This window comes from Octopus bimaculoides, chromosome 3 (genome assembly GCF_046866305.1).
Source record: "Octopus bimaculoides isolate indiv1 chromosome 3, ASM4686630v1, whole genome shotgun sequence".
In the NCBI taxonomy this organism is placed as follows: domain Eukaryota; kingdom Metazoa; phylum Mollusca; class Cephalopoda; order Octopoda; family Octopodidae; genus Octopus; species Octopus bimaculoides.
The window spans coordinates 58,835,725-58,851,562 of NC_142930.1; positions in this window are offsets into that span (position 1 = coordinate 58,835,725).

Below are 15,838 nucleotides of genomic sequence, written 5' to 3' on the forward strand. Positions count from 1 at the left end.
TTCATGCAATGGTGTTTGAAGCAATTTTAGATAGGTTAATGGCTCGACAAAGAACCCTAAGAATTCGAGCAATAAAAGAACTATAATTATTTAAAATATTATCACAGTAAGTAGTTATCATAATTGATAGCAGAAATATTCTTTCCTAGAAGGACTTTATTTTTAACTTGAAAGTCTTTCCAAGACATAAAAATTCTACCGAAGCTATACATATAATAAATCATCTCGTAAATATTATTATTTCCTTAATTACCAATTATTTTATTGCTCTTACATTTTTCAAAATTAGAAATATCATTTTTCTTACAAAAGGAAGTGCCCTTCATAAATTATTTCGAAATACATTTCCTGCTCTTTCGCTAGAGATTTTAGCATTATTTGAATTTTCTACATCAGCCTCAACTGGCATTATTCTTCAGCTCACCTGCTCTCAATTTTTACTTGCAAGTGCAAGCATTTTCTAATTACACTTGATATCTCATAGAACGCTTCCCGAAACATAAGTGTTCTCCCATTGATATATTAACTGAACATCTGTCTTAGTCTTCTTCCGTCAAAATTAAGCTTCATCAATGAGCTTCTTTCGCTGCATGAATCTATATGTATTTTTAAAAGATAAGATTAATTTTCAGTTAACTACTTTCCAAACCCGCAGTAATTAAACGAGATGTCAGTTATCTTAATTTATTGATGACAAATCAAGTGTAGAAAAAATTTAATTGCTCTTTCTGATTTTGTGTTGATATAACAAATTAACATCATTCTTTGTGTATAATAAGATTGTCTGGCTATTTGAATCGTAAATAGAGTGGTGGATTTAAAATTCTGCGTCAAGTAGTCCTTGTAGGACTAAAATAAAATCACGAAATAAGAATAGTTGTTGTTCAAAGTGTCTGTGAAAATGTCACAAAGAAAACATCTCTAATATTGTTCCAATCGGTGGGTGGAGTGCTTACTTTCACTTACTTTTACGGTTTGAGCTCAAAACTGTAGCCATGTAGAGGCACCGCCGTTTCGCTACACTGTTATTATTGAGAGTTTCCTCTGATATGTGGCATTTGGTCAATTAGGGAGTTTTTGCCTCCTCATTTGTGCCTCCTGCTGCGAGATAGGTTCATCTGGGACTCTCGACCGGAAGGGAACTAGTATCGCTTTGAAAACACCTGCATCCACTTTTTGTAGGTCCCTGAGACTCTTTGAGAGAATATTAAAAGGCTGTGGACCCTTGAAACTCAGGCTATTGCAGTAACTGGTCCTGAAGCGTGACGGCATTGTTTGGATCTTTGGCATTGTGCAGTGGCGATCCGTTCTGGCATTTGAGTAGCTTCCAATGCCACAATTTGGCATAATCACTTCCATGATCTTCCAGATGTATATTACTGCATATTTCTCCCGCCTTCGCTCCAGGGAGTAGAGTCTTAGCTGTTTCAGCCTTTCCCAGTATCTGAGCTGTTACAATGAGACAAGTGAAGCTTCGCTGGATTGCTTCAAGGTCCGCTGTTAGTTTTACACGGTGGGGTGACCATAGTTTAACAGAAATTTTTAAAACATTTTTGTCAGTTTCTATAGAAACTTTTGCGAAAAAGTTAATCCTTTGTCATTTGAAATTTAAAACTTAGATGTTATTAGAAATTTATTTTAAAATTTATCATTTTATTTACATAATATTAATATTTTAGCACTAATTTTTCATACATTTTTAAAATAATAAAAGCAATTATTAAACTGTTTATACCGTTGATATGTCATTATATATATATTTTTTTATTTGATTAAATAGAATAACATGTATATAACATATTTAGTTTTTCAGTATGACAACTTTTGGAAAGGAAGAATTTATCAAGTAAATCGATCCTAAAGAGATGAAGCTTCAAAGTCAATCCCTTTGGGATTAGAACTCAAAGTACAGAAAGACAAAAATAAATACCTAGATTAAGTGTGCATTTTTGTTAAATGCCTGCCAATTGTCTCCCCTGTGTTTGCATAGAAATATAAGCCTCTAGACACTCAACGATTAATTATAAAACTATGTTGATATAAGTTGAAAAACGTTAAAAATAGTAAAAAATTGTTTAAAGAATTGTCGTCATGAATTTTCCTTTTAACAATTTACTCAAGTTAATTGTCGATAATAAAATCAAAGTAACGTCAAAAACAAAAGGGGTAATTGGTTTAACATTGGTAATATAATAAAGAAAAGTTGCAGGTTATAGAACAGAAACAATCGAACACCTGTTTCAATGCTATTCAGTAATTATTGTTAGTGGTCATCTGTAAGTGGCAAGCTGCCAAAATCATTAGCACGCCGAACAAAATGTTTAGCGGCATTTCTTTTGGCTTTATACTCTGATATCAAAATACTACCGAGATCTACTTTGCCTTTCATACTTTCGAGGTTGAGAAAATAACTACCAGTTGAATACTGAGGTCGATGTAATTGAATAACCCTTCTCTCCCACCCCAGACTCAATTATATGTGCTTATAATGGACAGGGTTATTATATGTATTAAACTCATTTGATACGGTGTTTGACTTTAAGTTTCATCTCTCTGAGATATTTTAGGAGAAATATCTTCTACAAAAGCTAAAATACTGCTTAAGAGGACAGCAAATGCGTCAAATTCAGAAGTGGTACAATTTCATTACATTCTCAAACTAATTATTAATAAAGAAAAATAGCAAACAAATATTCCCCTCGAAATTTTTTTATAACACTTGCTGGATGTTACAAAGGTTTCCTATATCGTTTATCTTTTATCTTTTACTTGTTTCATTCATTAGACTACGACCATGCTGGGGCACCATCTTGAGGAATTTTACTCAAACAAATCGACTCCAGTACTTACTTTTTGTAAAGCCTGGTACTAATTTTATCGGTTCTTTTGTCGAACTACTGATCTACAAGCACGCAAACAAACCAATATATATATATATATATATATATATATATATATATATGTGTGTGTGTGTGTGTGTGTGTGTGTGTGTGTGTGTGTGTGTGTGTGTGTGTGTGTGTGTGTGTGCGTGCGTGTATATATATATATATATATATATATATATATATATATGACGTGTTTTTTTCAGTTTCCGTCTACCAAATCCACTCAAGGCGTTGGTCGCTATGGAAGAAGATACTTGCCCAAGGTGCCACGCAGTGCGATTGAACCCGGAACCATGTGACTGGAAAGCAAGGTTCTTACTACACAGCCGCAACTGCGCCTATATTTTGCAAATCCAAAATGAAGATACCCAACCTTTGACGTAAAGTTATCTTTAATACTACAATCTTTAATACATAATGTTAGTATAACAATTCGTGGTAGATACAAAAGTTAATTGGTATTTACATGTAATATTTCTTTTCGGACTTAGGGTATGGAATCTGTACCAGTTGCAGTCAATATTTCCATTGTATAAATAACTGCATTTACCCGCTTCCTATATAATATTTTGTGCACCTGTAACAAATATGTAGGTATTTTATGTATATCTATATGTATATGTGTGTGTGTGTATATATATGTATATATATATTTATATATATATATATATATATATATATATATATATATATATATATATATATATATATATATATATATATGCACGCACACATATACACACACACATCTATACATTTATATATATTATCATTGAGTGACAGAGCAGTGCATGCCAAAGTGACACTGGGGTACAAATATACGAAGCCCAATATACCTATCATTCCTACTCGCCTGATAATGGTACACCAGCCACATGCATCATAACCATATGATCGTGATATGTCAAGATAAAATGCGCATGACCTTACATGTCCAATTAGAATTTTCTGCAGTTTGAGTAGCCCATCACACTCAAAAGATCCTTGAATAAGTGTCGCTTAAGGATGATGAATGAAACACCCATTTTTCCAGAAGTGAATTATTCAAACCCAAAGAATTACTCTCAAAACATGGACATTGTGCTCTTCTACTATCCCTGACCGTGATCAGAGATGCACATATCGTCAGCCACTAAGGGACATGCTCATCTGGTTATGGTCAAGCAACACACAAAAACAATGATTTTATGTTAAGACTAAGATATTGTAAATTGGTCAGTTTACCCCTGCCTATATCATGGTAGGATGCATGTGAGCGTTGAGTGTCTTAAGTATGAACACCAAAACGTAAAGCGCCACGTCTTCCACTATTATGTCCCCAGATACAATTCTCTTCGTGATTAAATAATTCAATAGTTTCAATAATAGTTTCCTTGGGTGAACGAACAGTTTGGTTGTTTGCGTGAGTAACAGAAAAATAGGCGGTTCATTCAGCTACTGGTTTTATTGCCTGCCTATGATCCACCTCTGATAATTTCTAATCCACCTTTTTCATCACATCGTTAACAAGCATTTTTATGAGTCAACAAAACCTGGCATCAAGGATATTGCATTTTGCATTGCATGTTGGGTAATGGAGAATATCAATCATTGCTATGGAATCATTATTGGTTAAATATCATTGTGTTAAGAACAAAGAGTAGTGAGATATTTTGTGCATACTATAAATATGGCTTGTTAAATTTGTCGTTTTGGACAAATTGTTTTATAGTTTAGCTTTCCATAATTCATGCTTTTGGATCAACTAGAACAACTAACCCATAGCATTCATTATATCTTTTCCCTAATAAATGAAATGGAAAAGAACCGTTGTGAAAGATCTATTATATGAAATTAATAACTCAGATCTTAGTTTTAGTATCTATCACGTTATCTACCTTGGATGGAATTGCATATTTCATGACTCTCAGTTATGGTTTAACCTGATTAGCCATAAAGAATTCAAGTCAGCTATTGCTCACAGTGACTGTTTCCATTTCTTTTGTGTATATTTGTAGTATATTACATCGTTATTAGTTAGGTGAAATCCTTTTGTTCGAGATATTTGAAGTTCAAGATAATTGAAGCTGGTGTGCATATGGCCTTTTCTATGTTATTGCATGAAAATCTATAGAACGTAGACATTATAACATACGAATCAATTTAGTAACACCATTAAAGATATCGACTTTTCAGTCAACAAACAATTGACATGTGTCTCATACTGATACACAAGAGCTTGGAGTAAATTACCAACAGGAGCGGTGTCTGAACTAGAGTCACGTATAATGTATAATAATTGTAGATGTTGAGTAAAAGTTGAATAAATGTTTTGAATCAGAGGTTTTCTGATTTTCAGCCAACCAATTGCATTAAGAACGAAGAGAAAAAGTAGAGAAAATAAAATCCGAGCAGTTATTCCATTGTTATTCTAACTACTAACACGTATTCATACAAAACATCGAAAAGTACTACGGTATATACTTATGTACTGCTATGTATTTGCTTCTTTGTGTGTGCTTCAGTTATGAATGCTAAATTATAATATAAACTAATCATAAGATCTAAGTTATTCATATATTTCGTTGCTTGGCAACGACAACGTAAGATAAAGACGACACAGCTCAATAAAAAAAGATACTGGTGGTGGTATTCGATTGGTAAAAATGGTTTTGGCTCGGCTGATATATTTGATGTTGGCTGTTACAAAATCTCTTGGGGGAAAAGAAACTAGATTAAAACATTAATTTTTAATGTACCTTAAAAACTGAATTATGATAATTCATCACTACCCCCCAGCTATATCTTTATCTTTGAAAGTATGAAATCTTGTTCGTTGACAGTATGCCAACTGAGCAAAAAAAAATTGGCAGATCTTGTATTTCATCTTACCAAATTGAATTCTATAAAATTCAGCAAGAAATGAGCGATGTGAAGCTGAGAAATATATGGAATTAGCTGTTTTTATTCAAAAGAAATAGCACAGAAAGTATTTTAAATTCTACTGCAGAGTGCTCTGTTTAATTGTCAGGATGAATAATGGAACAAATGTTTGAAAGATTATTTTGGTACTCCAGCTAAATATATTAAAATAGTGCATTTACTTTTGCAAAGAAAAAATAGTACACAAAAATCACAGATAACTGATAGATATTAATATGAAGGAAGTAATGGAACTAGACTGAAAGTCTAATGTTTTCAGCTTGAATAAAAATTAGTTTCTACAATGATAATCATTATCATAATCAAGTGATAATACTAAAAACATTTGAACTTCAAATCTTTGCACAGATTACTTCAGCTTATATGATTTCCTCTCATTTTTCAATCAGATTGTTGTTGTTTTTGTTGTTGTTGTTTTTTTTATTGTTGTTGTTGTTGTTGGTGGTGGTGGTGGTGGTGGTGGTGGTGGTGGTGGTGGTGGTTTTGGTGGTGGTGGTGGTTTCGGTTTTGAATTTAATAACAGTCTTAACTGAGCAGACATATGATCAAAGTATGTCTGAGTCATGAGTAGCTTGTCTTTTTCAGACACAGTTTCTTCATAACTACATGGTATAGTGTACAGTTCACAATTTTCTAGACTGCTCAATGTGTTTTGAGAGATTATAAATGTGGGAAAATAACTAATTGCTTGAGTAGTAAATATCACCTATTTTCACCAAAAGAAAATCTTGAATAGAGTATTCTGTCTCCCTTAGATTTCAGTATTGAAAATGTAAATTCTATATAGTCCAGTTTTACCAAATTTGACTTTACTTTTCCTCTCTCCAGTATGCATAAAATCATGGGTAACTGGAGCCTTTTCCCACATTTAATATAAAAAGGATTTAATGAATGACCTTTTCAGATATAATGCCTTTCTGTGAAAGTTTTTTTGCATAACATTGCTTAATCTCAGAAACAAGAAACCTAAGTCAATTGCATCTGTGTTTCCAATTGTTACAATGGTAATATACACATCCAATTGCAGCTCAAGGCATAGAAACAATACAACACCATCTTCTCTATCAATTGAGACACTCTGTTTCTAACAAGTGAATACAACAATTTTATGTGCTTGAAAATGAATATTGATTGCACAGCAGCACAATGTATAATCAATATTTTGCTAAATAGAAGAGGTGTCAGTTAACTTTTAGGGGACCAGACATTAAGATTCTCAAAGTTCTGGAATCAATAGAAAGCTATATTTAAGACATGAACATCTTTGAAAATGTTTATCCAAAAATTATATAATTGATCAATGGAATGCATTATCATGTACTAATTTTGTGCAACTTCAAGAAAAAGGTGGAAAAATAAAGCTGTAAGGTATAAGGTACTGGTAAACCTATGCTCACAAAGTAAATATTTAAAATAAAATTTTCATGAAATGTGGAACGTTCCCTATTAAAACTATTATTGCTTAGCCACAGATCTCTTATAATCTCGCAGGTTGTCTGACCAACATATGTAAGTAGGAGATACATGGTTGAATTAATAAGAATTTTACTGTCCTACAGCACAGTGCAAATGCTCCCGAAGATAAAGCTTCCAATGACAAATCAGCGCCTATTTTGATGGGGTTTTATTACTCCTCATCTTAAACATCATTCCTATAAAGCTTTTCAACTTATTAAGTACTAATTAATAACATTTTACTATTTGTGATATACACAGATGACAGTAGATTTCTGTGCATGAAGTTAATGAACTTTGTCAAAATCAAACCTAGACGTAAATATATTTATAGGCTATGATATATGATCAAATGATATATTCATTAGCACCAGGCAGAAGAAAATATGTCTTACACAGCCTAGATAAAGATCAGCACCTTTCAAATTTAATTTAATATTTATATTAGGATATTAACAAATATATGCCATAAAATTTAATTAATTATTCTTTAATAAGTAAAAAGTGAACGTGAGACTAATGTTAAGTGCACATTTCTCTGGACAGGTACTAATTTGTCATGGATAACAAAATCCACTGGACATATTGCACTATGAATTACGATCTGATTAAATTACCTTTGATTCCACTCTACCTTCTTCTTACAATGGTCAGATACGCAAACTATTAGCTATATAGGGACTCAGTGGCTGAGAGGTAATACTTCTTAACCCTTTAGCATTCAGATTACTCTATCAAACGTAATGCTTTTATATTCTCATTATTGGTATTAATCATGCATTATCATGTAGCCTTGAGATTTCGATTAAATGTTTGTATAGTTTTAGAATGACATTGTTTGGGTGGTGCAAAAGGTTGGATATGGTCAGTTTAAACGTAAAGCAGGTAGAACATCTGAGCTAGATATGACTGGTTAAACGCTAAAGGGTTAAAAGGGGCACAGTTTTTAAGCGTCCTAATATTTTAAGTTTACGTAAGTGGTTATTAGTTTTAAGAGTTTTGAAATGTGTTATTAAGAGAAGTGTGGGTGGAATTAAATTTCTCTGCTCTATGATCATTATTTCATTCTAAAGAAAACTACATGAAATATCTCTTTTGAAAAAGAAGGAAAGAAGTGATGATAAAAATCTAAACCCATCAGGTATAACAGTGATTTTGTTGATTACTTCATATTAATATTGTTCAGCCAATTGAAGAACAATATCTCCAAAAGCCATGTTGAATATATATGAAATATCTAAATATCTAAACACCTGAATATATTAACTTACAATTGAAATTTTAAATATGAAGTCCATTACAAAGTTTATAACTGTAATCAAATTTGAATAAATTATAAAACTTGAAATAGAGTAAGCTGAGAGATTTCTTACAAAAATAGTTGTTTAATTAATACCAACATCAAAACTGAATACCAGAAAAAATAGCAATAATTATATATTAATCAAGCTAGGTGTTTACATCCTCACACAACATTTACAAACATCATTACCATATTTGCTTTTATCAAAGCAATCAAATAAAAAAGTACGTCCACAATAACTACTTTGTATAGACACACAAGGTAAATGAGACTTGAAATTCTTCAATATAACATTATTATGCATGAAATCAAAGATTTGCAAATGTTTTATTCTATAGTAATACAAATAGAATTATTGTTTTTACACAAACATTAAACATAAAATGTGAAGTGAACTAACATTTAGGTTATACATCATCATAAATTATTTCGCCTTGCATAAAATTAAACTATGTGCTAGCAGCAACCAATTAGAAAAATAATTAGCATAATTGTACCTGTATCAACACTGAATGAATTAATCTTTAAAATGTATGAAAATAACACAAAGTCTTTGTTAAAATAGCAATCAACAGTCTTATTTTGCCATATCAATATATTGAAAAATCACTCTGAAGTAGTTTTGTGTTTCTTCTTAACCCAAATTGACATTTCGTTATCAACGATTAGGTAGACATTGAAATATTCAGTAACCTCTATAAAAAGAAATATCATATTCACTGATCTTCATCTGGTGAGTTTCACAGAAGTGCTGACAAGGGACTGAGATTCTGACGATTTGCTGCGCTTGAGAAGTCATGTCAAGCTAAGTGAAAATCATGGTGATGGCCAATGCGGGTGATATGTAAGAAACACTCATGCAAATAATATGTAAAAGACAGCCACTACACACTGTCAAGCGCTAGGCATTAGGAAGGATATCCACCTGCAGAAACCATGCCAAAACAGGCTAGAGCCTAGTGCGGCTCTCCAGCTTTCCAGCTCCATTCAAACTGTCTAATACAGACCAGCATGGAAAACGGACACTATATGGTGATGATGATGAGTTTTCTTTTTTTAAAGGAAACCTTATTTAATAATGTTTTCATTAATTTAAGTCTATTATGCTAATAACAACTTTTACCGAGTTTTATAATCTTTGTATATACATGCATATTCATTCAAACATATGTATATAAATTTGCATACACACATTTATACATACATATATACATACATATATATATATATATATATATATATATATATATATATATATATATATATATATATATATATATATATATATATATATAATTGATTGATTGATTGATTGAGTTATATTAAATTATATAAATATATGAAATGGTTTTACATAGTGATACAAAAATACATTAAGTTAGAAGCTTCAACTGAAATTACTCGTAAATAGTAGACAAATTTTCCCTTATAAAGTCTAAAATCAAAAAATAAGAAATAACTTCACTAAATTAACAATTGAATATTTTTACAATTTTAGAAGACAATTACTATATTTCGTTCTTATTAAACCTCGTTAGAAAAGCATCCTACACAGTTGACTAGACTAAGAGTGATTAATGCATACATACAGATCTATCTAACTATCTGACTATACGTTTTTAAGTTATGAATATTCCTCATGATATTAGAATTTTCTTATTGTTAAATAAGATTTCATCAAACTATTTCCCCCTCTGTGTGTGTGTATGCGTGTTTATATATCATGTATGTATGTATGTATATGTATATATGCATTTTATTTATGGGTTAACAAGGCAACCAATGGTTACAAGTGAAGAGATCTTAATTGTCCAAGTATACCACATGGAAGTGTTGGTACTCGTCTCTGGAGACAACTTCCAACACTTCCATGTGGCATGCTTGGACAGTGGTGAAGAACACTTCCCTAGAAGCCATTGATTTCCTTGTTAATCCACAAATAAAGAATTTTTCTCCACCAATGCAGTGTTAATCACTCATTCTCACTGTTCCATACTAACACGTGTGTGTGTGCGTATGTGTGTGTGTGTGTGTGTGTGTGTGTGTGTGTGTGTGTGTGTGTGTGTGTGTGTGTGTGTGTGTGTGTGTGTGCGTGCGCGTAGAAAGAGGGAGAGAAAGAGAGACATACAGCAGACAGAAATGTGTAATGCCTGGACACTGTTTACGGATATCAGCAGCAAAGACTATTACTCTCAAATCATGTACTGCAATCTTTAAAAAAGTATCTTGGATAATATAATCGTAGTTATTATTAGAAAGAACGTACAGGTACCCAATCACGATTGTCGACAGGCTAAACAGAAGCAAAAATGATTTTTATTTGCAACACTCAAGCAACATTATATATATATATATATATATATATATATATATATATATATATATATATATATATATATATATATATATATATATGTTGTTGTACTTGGGGATGGTCATATTGCCAGTTTAGCCAATAAAAACACACGCACTGTATATTTGGTGTTAATTTGCTTCAGCTTTATATTACATTAATCTTAATCTTATTTCGGCCAGAGTTCTTTCGGCACACTTCTGTGACCTCATCAGTGGTCCTTTGTTTCCTTCCTTCTTATGTGTGTCTCACCTTGCTAAATATCACCCATTTTGTATAACCCTAACCCTAACCCATTTTGTATACAACATGGCTGATATTTAGCAAGGTGAGACACACATAAGAAGGAAGGAAACAAAGGACCACTGATGAGGTCACAGAAGTGTGACGAAAGAACTCTGGCCGAAATAAGATTAAGATTAATGTAATATAAAGCTGAAGCAAATTAACACCAAATATACAGTGCGTGTGTTTTTATTGGCTAAACTGGCAATATGACCATCCCCAAGTACAACAACATCTGTTTCAACACACGATTTCACATCAAAAATCTTGCAAAACAAATATATATATATATATATATATATATATATATATATATATATATATATATATTTCTGAGATTTTGGAGATGTTGGAATGGAGATAAGTGTTTATGTGCTGGAGGAGGAATCCTGAACCAAATTTCTCGTTGTAAGAGACAACATCTTTACTCTTCTAGAAATGGTATGGGTAGCATGGAAAAGACTTTTGGCTGAGGGATGGATAGATCAAGTAATTCAGATAGGATGTGATAGGGTAATTAATTTGAGACTAATTATAGCTAACACAATAGCCACATTTATCTCGGCATACACCCCACAGGTGGAACTGCCAGATGAACGGAAGGAAAGCAAAATCCTTTCTTGACAGAGAATGCACTACGCAATACGTTTGTGACTAGTAACTTCATAGTCAGAGGCCGGCAAACGCAAAAATAAAAGACGGTATGGGGACGGAAAGTATTGAAATTAAAAATCTCGCAGTCGGGAATAGATTTAGAGAAATTATAACTGATGCACATGACTGTAGGAAAGACGATTTAAACACCTGTAGCACTGGTGACAATTGGGATTTTTCTACATATAACCAGCTTACGACCACGGATAAGACATGTGGCTGGCGCAAAGGCCAAAAGTAACATGATGGTGGAATGATGATAAGGTTGATAAGGCAGTTAAGACTAAGAGACGAGCTTGAAGAGCCTGGAAGGAGGGTGGTTGTCAGGAATATTACTTAATAACGAGGTCATCTTGGAAATATATGTACTTGGCAAAAAGGAAAAGATTTGCAATGGTCCTGCAGCTTGAAGATGAAAGGAATGAAATGTTCAGGATTACGTGAGTGTGAGAGAGAACCAGATTGTTATTGTTGAAAAGTGTATTTGGAAGGATGAAGTTATCGTTATGGAACAAAAGAAACTAGCGTGGAATGCTATTACGAAAAACTGTTGAACCAACAGAGGGATCGGTAATTCATGTTGACAGCTTTGTCGCAAATAAAGTAATCAAGAAGAGAGGAAAAAGGACTTACAGACTGTGAATAAAGAAAACGCTGGAATTCCTGAATGCTGGCACTATGAATACACTGTGGATTTGTGAATAAGTAGAAGCTCGCGGCTATTTTTTAAGCGTCTAAGTTTATATAATGATCTAAACGTAAATTAACTATTTTTATTGTTTCATTTTGATTACTCATACAAAAATGTTAAATAGTTTTGTAAAAATCATCATTTTATAATTATGCTTATCTATTATTTGTAAATGGAAACAAAATCTTAATTCAGTATATCGTGCAGATTAAAACGATAAGCTTCTTATATTGTATTATTTCTACATTTTGTGAATGTTAAAAGTTATTTGCGATTAGTCTTCTTATTTCAGAATTACCAGGTTTCAATAATTGATTTTCTGCACTTATATTCAGCTGTCAATTTTGTTTTAACTGTGATATACAAGCTTATGATACTCAATAAGTTTTAAGCTTATATAATATGTATAGATGTACGAAGGTTATCCCGAAAATAATGCAAAATGTGGTCAAAACTTTTTATCACAGGTCGTTCAAATTGTTCATATAGATACAGTAAACTCTTCCTCTATAGCTACTCTTCTTTCTGTTCTTCATCATAGGAAAATAATGAGTTCCATGCAGAAAAAATGTGTCGTCGTTGAGTTCTTTACGAAGGAATGGGTGCAAGCTATCCAACATCTACAGAAACTATAGGTTGTTTACAGAAATGATACCTTGAACAAGATCAATGTGTACACATCGAAACCAGCATTAAACTTAAACTACGCAATCAGAGACTACCAACTGTGACCACTGGCGCAAATTACCAGCCAGTGGATGAATTGATTCGCCACAATTCGGGAACTTTTTGCATAACTGTACTGTGATCACATGTTCCACAATCGATGATGGAAGACTTTGTATCGTAAAGTCTGCAAGCTGCGTACCTCGGCAGTTGACAAACAATTATAAGGATAGACGGGTGAAAACCGGCTCTAATCTATTGGAAGCGTTTGAAACGAACAAAGACGTTTTTTCCGACCTGGTGACGGAAGCTGAAAAGTGGACGTATCTTTGGAATACAGAAACGAAGACTGTGTCCACGGCAAAGCATCACACCTCTTCGCCAAGACGTAAGACATTAAAGAGTCAGCGATTGCAGAAAGTCATGCTGAGAGTTTTGAGGAGGTGAAAAAGACGTCATTCTGCCTGATTTTCTGGACTGTACTGTACTGTGAACAACGTTAAAGCAAAATGTTTAGAGAAGTCATTAGAAGGAAAAGACCAAATAAGAATCAGAAAACTATCCATATTCACCGTGACAATGAGTAACCGCACAAATCAAGCAATCGGCAAATTGGGCTGATCAGTGGCCTTCTTTCCACCACAAAGCCCGGATCTGTCACACCCCCACACTCCAGCTTCCGTCTGTTAGGTGCAAGGAAAAACAGTCTTTGGTGGAAAAATTCTGATGACACAGATCAGGTCAAAGTGGTTATGAAGAAAGGGTTATAAAAGTGCACATGAAACGAATTTTTTCAAAGAAAATTGAAGAATTGGGTTTCAATGACATCTCAAATACATTGCTTCTGAAGGAGATACTTTGTGTAGATGAAAAGTTTCTCTACAAAAAGGTGCAAGTAGAACGACCTAGGTCAGTTAGTAAAAATTTATACCCACTATCGCATGACATTCTGCACAACTCATGCATTTTTGGCCATGCATGATTGTTTTTCTTTTATATTACATCTTTTTCAAACTATCGGATATCTAATCATTTATATATCTATCTATAAATATATATATATATATATATATATATATATATATATATGTATATGTATATATATATATATATATATATATATATATATATATATATATATATATATATATATATACACACACACACACGTACATATATATACATATATATACATATATATATGTATGTATGTATGTATTATGTATGTATGTTTGTATGCATGTATATATATATGAGCAGCAAATATAAATAAAATATGAGACAAGCTATTAATCTATTTATTTAAAGATGGATACAGACATCAGAATGATATATACATATATATATATATATATACACATATATACATATATGTATATATATATATATATATATATATATACCCCACCTCTACCTCCACCCTCTGCCTAACCCACACCCACCGTTGCTTTCCCCACTCTCTCTCCCTCCACTCACACACATCCCAATATCATCATGCCACACCACACACCACTACCCCATACTCCACCATACAACACAACACCATATCCACACACCTACACATGCACACAAGCACACGACAAGGTCACCAACCCTCTTCCACACGCACATACATGCTCTCTTATACACACGCACACGCACTTTCGTTTTGGGATCACTACTACTTTACTATTGCCCCTTCTGCTTATCTCTCTTGTGTGATCTTTCTGTCCGACATTCGCTATGATAGATCGCTAGCCACTACACAATCTTTATTTTCTTTCCTTGTTTCTTTCTGTGTTCCTTTCTGTGGAAGAGCGTAGGCTCGAAACGTTAAAAACGTTTTCACTTCCCGAACGTTAAACTAATACATCGGTTTGTTGTCTACACCACCTGTCTTCGTCTTTTGTTTTTGTTTTTTTTTGTGAATTCTCCCAATATATATATGACACTCCGCCGGATATGACGATGATTGTTCCAGTTGATCCGATCAACGGAACAACCTATTCATGAAATTAACTTGCAAGTGGCTGAGTACACCACAAATACGTCTACCCTTCACGTACCTCTCAGAGAGATTCAGCGTGACACAGAATGTGACAAGGGTGGCCCTTTGAAATACAGGTACTATTTACTTTTGTCAGCTGAGAGTACTAGAGCAACGAGAAACAGTGTCTTGCTCAAGAACACAACGTGTTACCGAGAATTGAACTCACGACCTTACGACCGTGAGCCGAATGCACTAACCAGCAAACCACACGCCGCCTTTATTGTATATGTATGTATGTTTTCACTCATAAATATATATATATAGATAGATATAGATATGCAGGGCAGGGAATCGTCAATTAGTAATAAAATTAATAATTAACAATTTTGCCGGGTAGCTCAGTATGAAAAAACCTTTTCGGTAAAAAACATTTATAATCATAAATATATAGGGATTGACAGTAACCTGCTTCTCCAACATACTGAGAATTCAGAAATAGCAGTCAAAGAACTACTGATTTCAAAACTACAAATTATTACTCCAGATTGATAGCGATATTTTTGATACACACAGAATAAAAAACAGTAGAGAAGAGTAAAAAAACCACCTGCCTTTAGTTAATTTAGTACGATCGTTTCACAGTTAAGAGTAAAGA